The sequence below is a fragment of the Eptatretus burgeri genome, chromosome 2 (assembly GCF_056783735.1).
Source record: "Eptatretus burgeri isolate ZD-2024b chromosome 2, Ebu_testis_v1, whole genome shotgun sequence".
NCBI classification, from domain to species: domain Eukaryota; kingdom Metazoa; phylum Chordata; class Myxini; order Myxiniformes; family Myxinidae; genus Eptatretus; species Eptatretus burgeri.
This window is the reverse complement of record NC_140962.1, coordinates 146492587-146500356: the sequence shown is the minus strand read 5'-3', so window position 1 is coordinate 146500356 and position 7770 is coordinate 146492587. Positions and strand designations below refer to the sequence as shown.

Sequence of the window (7770 nt, the reverse complement as noted above, 5' to 3'; positions counted from 1 at the left end):
TGGGTCAGAGGAACGTTATTTTTCATTTTAACATCAATTTGATGATTGCGGAACCTTTGTATTGTCGTGTCCACGCCGGGTAAGACAGACCTGGTCAGATAGCCGAACAGTTCGACCTTGAAGGCGAACGCGTGACCCTTGGAGATTAATGCGCTCGCGGGATGGGAGGCGGTGAAGCACGTACCAGACGCGTCCACCAGGACCGAGGACAAGGGTTTATTCTCGAACCCACAACAAATAGACAGACACAAGCATTCTCAATAAATAGGAGTTTAATGAACTTAAATCAAGTATTCACAAGAAGGAATAAATCAAACTGTAATAATGAAAATAAATCAAAGAATGAGTTAATGAAACGTGAGGAAATTTACAGACTAAAGTTGAGGCACCTCTACACACAGTTACAAGAATGGACAAGGGGAAAAGATAAAACAAAAGAAAAACCCCTCCTTTATTCTGGCACTTAACTTCGTCCAGAGATGACCCTCGAGGAGCTTGTGGATCGAAACGCATAGTACTGCGCAGGAAACCGCATCCAAAAATTGTACCAAGCCGATGTGGGCAGGAAACGTATGTGAAGTATTCGTGTGGATGTATTCAATGTCAGGGATCAGAAACCGCCGTGCAGCTTCTTTTCTCTAGTGAATATGCCGACTGTTCCTCTCGACCATACGACGAGACGATTTCTGAGGCCTCGTGATAAGGCCACGAGGCACGCTCTTCATCCCTCCTCAGAAGTGTACACACTTCACGACTCAGCCGAACAGTCAATGGCTAGTGTTTTTCTCCAGCGGACGGACAAATTCACCTCAGCATGAACACGCGAATCACGCAGCCTTCTTTGCCGTGTTTAGGGGAAGCCAATGAGTTAGATCCTTTTCCTCCAATCGCATACCTCACAGAACTCTCCTCTCCCCCGAGCCTTCTGACTTCACGCCCACCCATCATCCTCCCCAGGTGTGGTTTGCTACTTGTTATTCCTGGAGGTGGGGTTTTTGCCTGCTTGGAACACTCAGCTCAGTTGTTGCTTTAAGGACGTGATTCCTTTTTATCGCTGGTATTGTAAATGCAAAAACATAGGAAAAGGTCACGGTGGGCAATCACATACTGGGATAAATTATCCTTAAACCCTACCTAATTAACACAGCACTGCCCCCCCCCCCCAATGCAATGGCACGTAACAACTTAAGCTGACAACTTTCCATACTTGATTTACATTAAGATGTCTCCTGCTTGTCCATGGACCATGCTACTCTATACAATTGTACCTTTACTATGAAGTTCTTCCGTCTACCCCACAAACATAACAGCATTCTTGACTGTGTGAGTCTCTTAAGTTGCAGGTAAGAAGAGTGTTTGTGTTCTGAGCCTCCATCAATGGAGACCTTTGAGCAATGGAGACAATCTGAGCCTCTATCTGGCTGGTAGAAACAAAGCACAAGCCACCTCTTCTCTTCTTCTTCTTTCGGCTGCTCCCTTTCGGGGTTGCCACAGCGAATCATCCGCATGATCCGCATAGTGATTTGGCACATGTTTTACGCCGGATGCCCTTCCTGATGCAACCCTGGTCGCCTCTTACGACACAGGGATATGGTACACCTATTTTAACCGGGGTATACACCGGCCCAGTACACTGGTACTCACTTCGCCGACCTCGGAAGGATGACAGGCTGAGTCAACCCCCTGGTGTATTAATTCAGTGGCCCAACGGGGCTTGAACTCGGGACCTTTTGGATCCCAAACCGCTGCCCTAACGACTGCGCCAACACCAGGATAAAGCACAAGCCACCTATCTGATGTAAAAAAGAAAAACCTCATGTCAGAACAGCTGGACACACAAAGGCATAACAAGGTATGTAGAGTAATCCACTGGCACATCTACAGAAATTTCAATATCCTAGTTCCACAAAACTCATGGAAACATGAACCAAAAACAATCATTGGAAACAAGGAAATAATGCTCACATATGACCTGATGATCTCATCTAGCGTGAACAAAAAAAAAAAAAACTGCGATCAGACAATAGTACTTAGATACAAAAAGGACAATAAGGCATTGCTAATTGAGGTTTCAGTACCTCGTGATGTTGGTCTAAATAACACAGGAATCAAGAAAATGACTAAATATCAAAACCTCAAGAATGAAGTGAAAAGACCCTGGAAGCTGAAGAATGCTGAAATTGTCCCAGTGATAATTTGAGCAACAGGAATGACAAAGAAGAACCTCACAAAGATCCAACAAACCATCCCTGGGAACATTACCACAAATGATCTGCAGTTGGAGGCTGTCCAGAGCTCAGTGACGATCCTGAAAAGAGCCCTCGGAACAAAACTCAGAATAATACAACTTCACAACTTAGGCCACGAATCATGATCCTTCCCAAAAGGGAAGTGGATACTTTGAGGAAAGCTCAGCTCCTCACATCTCCCTTCCAAAGGGGACACCCGACAGACAATGGTCGATTGGCCAAAATGCAGTTATTATCCCCACGCTTTTGGGGGAAAAAATGGGAGAAATTGTAATTGGCTCCATCTGTCTGTCTGTATATCTGTCTGCCACACTGTCTCTTCATGTCACAGTCTACACCAAAGAGGTCAACGATTGACCATATCCTTGCTTTTCAGGTCCTCACCGAACGCAGATGAGAGTTTCGGCAGAGGCTGCTTGCAGCTTTTGTTGATCTCTGTAAAGCATTCGATTCAGTGAATCGGGATGCCCTCTGGAGGATTCTCGGTCTTCGTGGGGTGACACCAAAACTGATCAATCTGATTTTTGAACAAAACTCTGGTACTGAGAGTGCTGTGAGATGTGGTGATACCATCTACGACTTATTTCCAGTTGTTACTGGAGTTCGTCAAGGGTGTGTACTGACCCCCCACACTCTTCAATGGGTTCTGGGGAAGATGTCTGATACATCAAGCTGCAGTGCATCACTTGGGAATGTCAAGAAGTCGACCTTGATTTCACAGATGATACAGTCATCATTGCAGACATGTTGGATATCCTTGTTGGGGCCCTCAAGGCACTGAGTGAGGAATCTGAGCCGCTGGGATTATGGGTTTCCAGGGACAAAACTAAAATCCAGGCTTTCAATGACATCTTGGATGCTGCCATCTTGTGTGTACCTGTTTATGGTGAGGACGTTGAGGTCACAGAGAGATTTGCTTACCTTGGCAGTGATAGTCATATCTCCGCACGTTGTGAGCCAGAGGTCAATGGACGTCTGTGTCGGGCTTTGGGAGTCATGGATTCACTGGATCATGGTGTATGGCACTGTTCGTACCTATGCAGGAGGATGAATGTCCGAGTCTTCGGGTCCTTCGTGCTTCCAGTCTTGCTCTTCGGATGTGCGACTTGGACACTGACCAGGGATATGAAACGGAGGTCCTTTGGTACTAGGTCTCTTCAGAGAATCCTTGGCTATCGCTGGGGAGACTTTGTGTCCAACAAGTGGTTGCTGAGAGAGACTCAAATGAGATTTGTTACCTGCATAGTCCTTGAGCATCAGCTGCGGCTGTGTGGACATGTGGCTCGTTTTCCTGATGCTGCTCATGCTCACCAGATTCTATCAGCGAGAGAGTCTCATGAGTGGTGATGGCCAATGGGAGAGTGCATGCCTCATGGTTGCAGTAGGTTGATCGGCATCTCAAGGAGATGGGGATGGGCCAGGCATCTTCCTCGGGGATGGTCAGACGGAGGCCCCTGGTGTACCAATGGAAAGTGAACGTAGCAACACGCTGCTCCAACGCATGCTCCCACACCTGACCTAACACGGTCTCCTCCTAAACTGTTGTGCAGAAATTGACCAAACTTGGTAGTTATGATTACCACATGACAGAAAGTGTGAGGGAAGCCCGAGGGAGGGGTCAAAAGGTTAAATTCATTCCCAAATACTCAATTTGGTGTCCGTCTGTCCGTCTGTTTTTGACCGTGATACAGGTCGTTACTGCAATACAGACAGGTTGTTACTTATACATTCTCAACCAAAATTGACAGGAGGACTCAGCGTCGCAAGATGGAGGTTGAAGAGACTTAATTTGCCCCTCTCCCATCGGAGTTTTCACTCCTTGGGTAAACGCCATGTTAACGTTTATAAATAGTGGAGTTTCTAAATCGTTGACCAGATGTAAAAAAATATATATATTATCAACCACAAACATGTATGATTACCTTTTTGAACAATCACTACTGCTGTTTAACACTAAACTGGGAAAAATTTGGAGGAATCAACATACTTGAGGCATTCTCTGGTTATCCTCAGCACCACAGACTAAAGGACCTGAACATAGATCGACTGTAATCTATATACTCCAGACAGGATAAACGCATCAACCTCGGGCTCCAGGCCTTAGAGGTACACACTCCGCTCTAAGCTGTCAAGCCTGGGTATACATCCTTAACCAGCTATAAACTGCCATCCTGGTGTTTCACAGACGGGGTTGTTCATCAATGTATGTGCCGTCCCTCAGATGGACGTTAAATAGGATGTCCCCTCTGCTAGCATTTGTTGGTGGACGTTAGAAATGTCACGGTATCTTTCACGAAGAGTAGGTGTGTTGTCTCCTGGACCATGAGCAAATTAGCAATTCCTGCCTCACTCAGTTGGAGTATCCTGCGTAGGAATGGCCACCTATCCTAAATTGTCACCCTCGCCAGGGAAACTGCTCCGAAAGAACTGAAGCTCCGTATGGAGCATGGTGCAAGAGGATAATGATTATAGTGATACAATGTCATCATGAAGAACGAGTGTACAGCAGTAACTTAATCAAAATGTCAATCATTTTTTCCCTTTCGGTGTCAAGTTGGGTGAGTATAACAGCATACTCTGGGAATGCGGGTTTGCCCATCGTCGGTGTGACCGAAGAAATTTCAAGGTCGAGTCACTTCATTTCTGGCCAAGAATGGCAACTGCCATCAAAAAAATCATCTAATATATGAAGATCTTTCTAACCACTGGCTGACTGATATTTAAGATCGGTACCTGCCGGGTGACGTCGAAAGCTGAAATTTTGTGTGCCGATGGATATTGAAGCCGATACACCAGGAAAAAATCATAGAACCGTCGGAAAGCATCTGTAAATAAAAATATAAATAAATAAATGAAAAATCAAATGCAGGTGAGTGACCTAAAACAATGGGGGAAGCACAGTTCATATGCTGATACAATGCGTAAGCATACCCCATCCATCCATCCATTGGGACCATACTCTGTGCGGAGCGTTGGTGCTGCCGAAGCAGTCTCTTTGGATATTGGACACAATCTTGGGTGGGTCCCCACTCCATCAAAGGATGCCAGCCAGCATGCTGACACTCATTTCGCTGACCTCGGAAGGATGACAGGCAGAGTCAACCCCACCAGGATCCTAGCATCCCAAGTGATCAAATCCGGTGAGCAAACTTGGATGGGAGACCTCAATGGAAGGCTTGGTGTTGTCGGGGTGTAGCTCATCATGTTACCCCCCCCCCTCTCTGATCTATCTTGTCTTGAAATCCTTCTCTGACGGCGTCACGATGGTGGAGTGCATCCCCTTTGCAAGGAAGTGTAAAATCAGCATTAAGGTTGTGGAATGCTAACAACCCAGGGTATCTTTCGAAAAGAGTAGGCCATAGTTTGGCAGTAATCAAATTCGAAAACTTCACATTAACTTTGTGGTAATGATGGCAATAGTAGAAAGAAGTATTTCAATGGATCGATTTGGGTGTTGTGATGTTCAGGACGTGGCATCAGCATGGCTGACCAAATGGTCTCTTCCTTTGTCTCAGCTTCCTTGTATTTGTTTGTGAAGCAACAGGCGTGATGGAGAAGTTGCTTAAAGATTCGAGGGAGAATAATATAGCCAAAATGGCTTCCAGTGATATAAACTGTACGAAAGGCAGACACAGACACAGAAGTGCCCTGTTGGTGAAGCCGCTGCACTGGGATCAAGAGGCAAGAGGTTCAAAGGTTCAAATCCAGCTGAAGGCTTTCATAAAGGATTTGGATCTCAATCTTTTGGAAGTCGAGCTTGATAAAGTAGAAGTGCCAGGGCGCTGCTGGATTGTTCATTAAAAAACTCAGCGAGCTAATGAACGACCTTCTGGCTGGGATAACCTGCTCGCCCCACAAGGTCTCCTCCACCTGTGATGGTCCAATTCTCTTGTTGGAGTGAATTAAGACCATACAGGTAGCACCCTCCTGTACTCGACGTAGAAATAATTAAAAAAGAAAATGCCAAAAAATGCCTCCAAATCAAGGCTAAAATGGTTTAAACGTTTCTCCTGGTCGCGGCCTCTCCACCACATGTGCCACGGAACGGAACCACCGGCGTGATTTCGTGTCAAGATGGCGCTTCAAGGCCTCGGCGTGCACGCATGCGTGCTCTGTAAAAGCGAGCACTTTCATTAACGCTGCTTTGACAAGGCATGGCGAGGAAGAGGGCATCGCGGTTCAGAGGCTAACACCAAATTTCTGAAAAGGTCACGAACCACGCCGCGAAGGATCTTGCCCCGAATGCAAGGCCGGAAGATGGCCGCACGCGCAAGCGGGCGGGGAAACAGGCCGCAGGCTCACGTCACACACGTTCAAGTGGAAAGCCGTGATAATCGCTATTCGCGATTGTGACGTTTCCCATAGATATTTACAAAGTGGCTCCTTATCGCCCGTCGAATTATTACGTACGCACGACGCACGATTTGTTGGAGCACATTTTTTTTTTTGCGTAACTCCATTTTCTCCTAAGTATCATTTCGCTTGAATCTCATTGAAAGAGACTTTTACGAGCCGTGACCAATTTTTTTTTTTAGTCCGCAGCAGGTTGTGTCCGAGTGGCTTAACGTCCAATAGAAGTGTTGGGTGAGAAACATCATATCGTTTGTATCTGTCCAGGCTTGCTTTCAATGGATCGACTGGTTATTGAGCAGTCTGGCGCTGCGTCCATCTCGCTGAGTGCAAATCGTCCAGTCCACAGTCTCCAGCCAAGGCCGAGCAACTCTTGGCGCCAAGACGTCTGGCCCTACCCTCGCGAGCAGCAGGTGCTTTCTACCTTCATTCCTCATTCTTCTCCACGTCCTCCATCACACCGGACCCGATAATATCGGTGGATTTATACTGTCGACGAGGAAATGTGTTTTACTTAGGGCTTAACCGGCTTCCCTTTGGCTTTCGTTGTTGAACGTAACCGGATATCTTTGGTGGACCAGAAGAGGGCACGGTGTGAGCACGGAGACCATCTTGCTTGCTGGCTTCTCTGTCCGACGGCAGCGAACCTTCACTTACGTAATTCGAGACACACGTCGGCACTGTAATTTTATTGCTCAAAGGCTTATAAAGTGCCACGAACTTAATGAAAGTCCCAGATTGGATGGTTTGGCAATGCCACACGACGCTCTGGGAATGAGGCCGCGGTGTGCAACACGGTTAACGCGGAGTGGCAGGAATGTTGCACCGCACACCGCAGATGCGTTCCACCTCCCAACCCGAGGGTGTTAAGTCACCTCTCGCGTAAGAACCTTGCAAAGGTAAGAGCCATTTGTGGAATACAAATGTCTTCAAAAACACCACCGAGTTACAAGATGGCTGCCAGGCCAGAATTTGCGTCAAGCCTCGTCCACAATATTCTCTCTGAGGATGCGGGTGCTGGATCATTTATTTCAAGGTCTTTAGATCCTCGTGGAGGATCTCGAAGTCTTACTCACATTCTTCTTCTTGTGGACTTTTTTGTTTCACAGCCTACAGTTTTCATGGAAACTTCCTGAAACTCGGCATATATATGTAAAAATTCCCTGCGCAG

General features: G+C 46.6%; 1 long non-coding RNA gene across 1 annotated transcript; it reads right to left on the bottom strand.

Annotated features, from left to right (window-relative positions):
• Positions 1–272: 272 nt before the first annotated feature.
• LOC147033464 (uncharacterized) lies at positions 273–6534 on the bottom strand. Its single transcript, XR_015055551.1, has 3 exons — positions 5181–6534; positions 4983–5074; positions 273–1793 (listed from the first exon to the last, which is right to left on the bottom strand). It is a non-coding gene; the product is annotated as an uncharacterized LOC147033464 (long non-coding RNA).
• Between the last annotated feature and the right edge of the window lie 1236 nt (positions 6535–7770).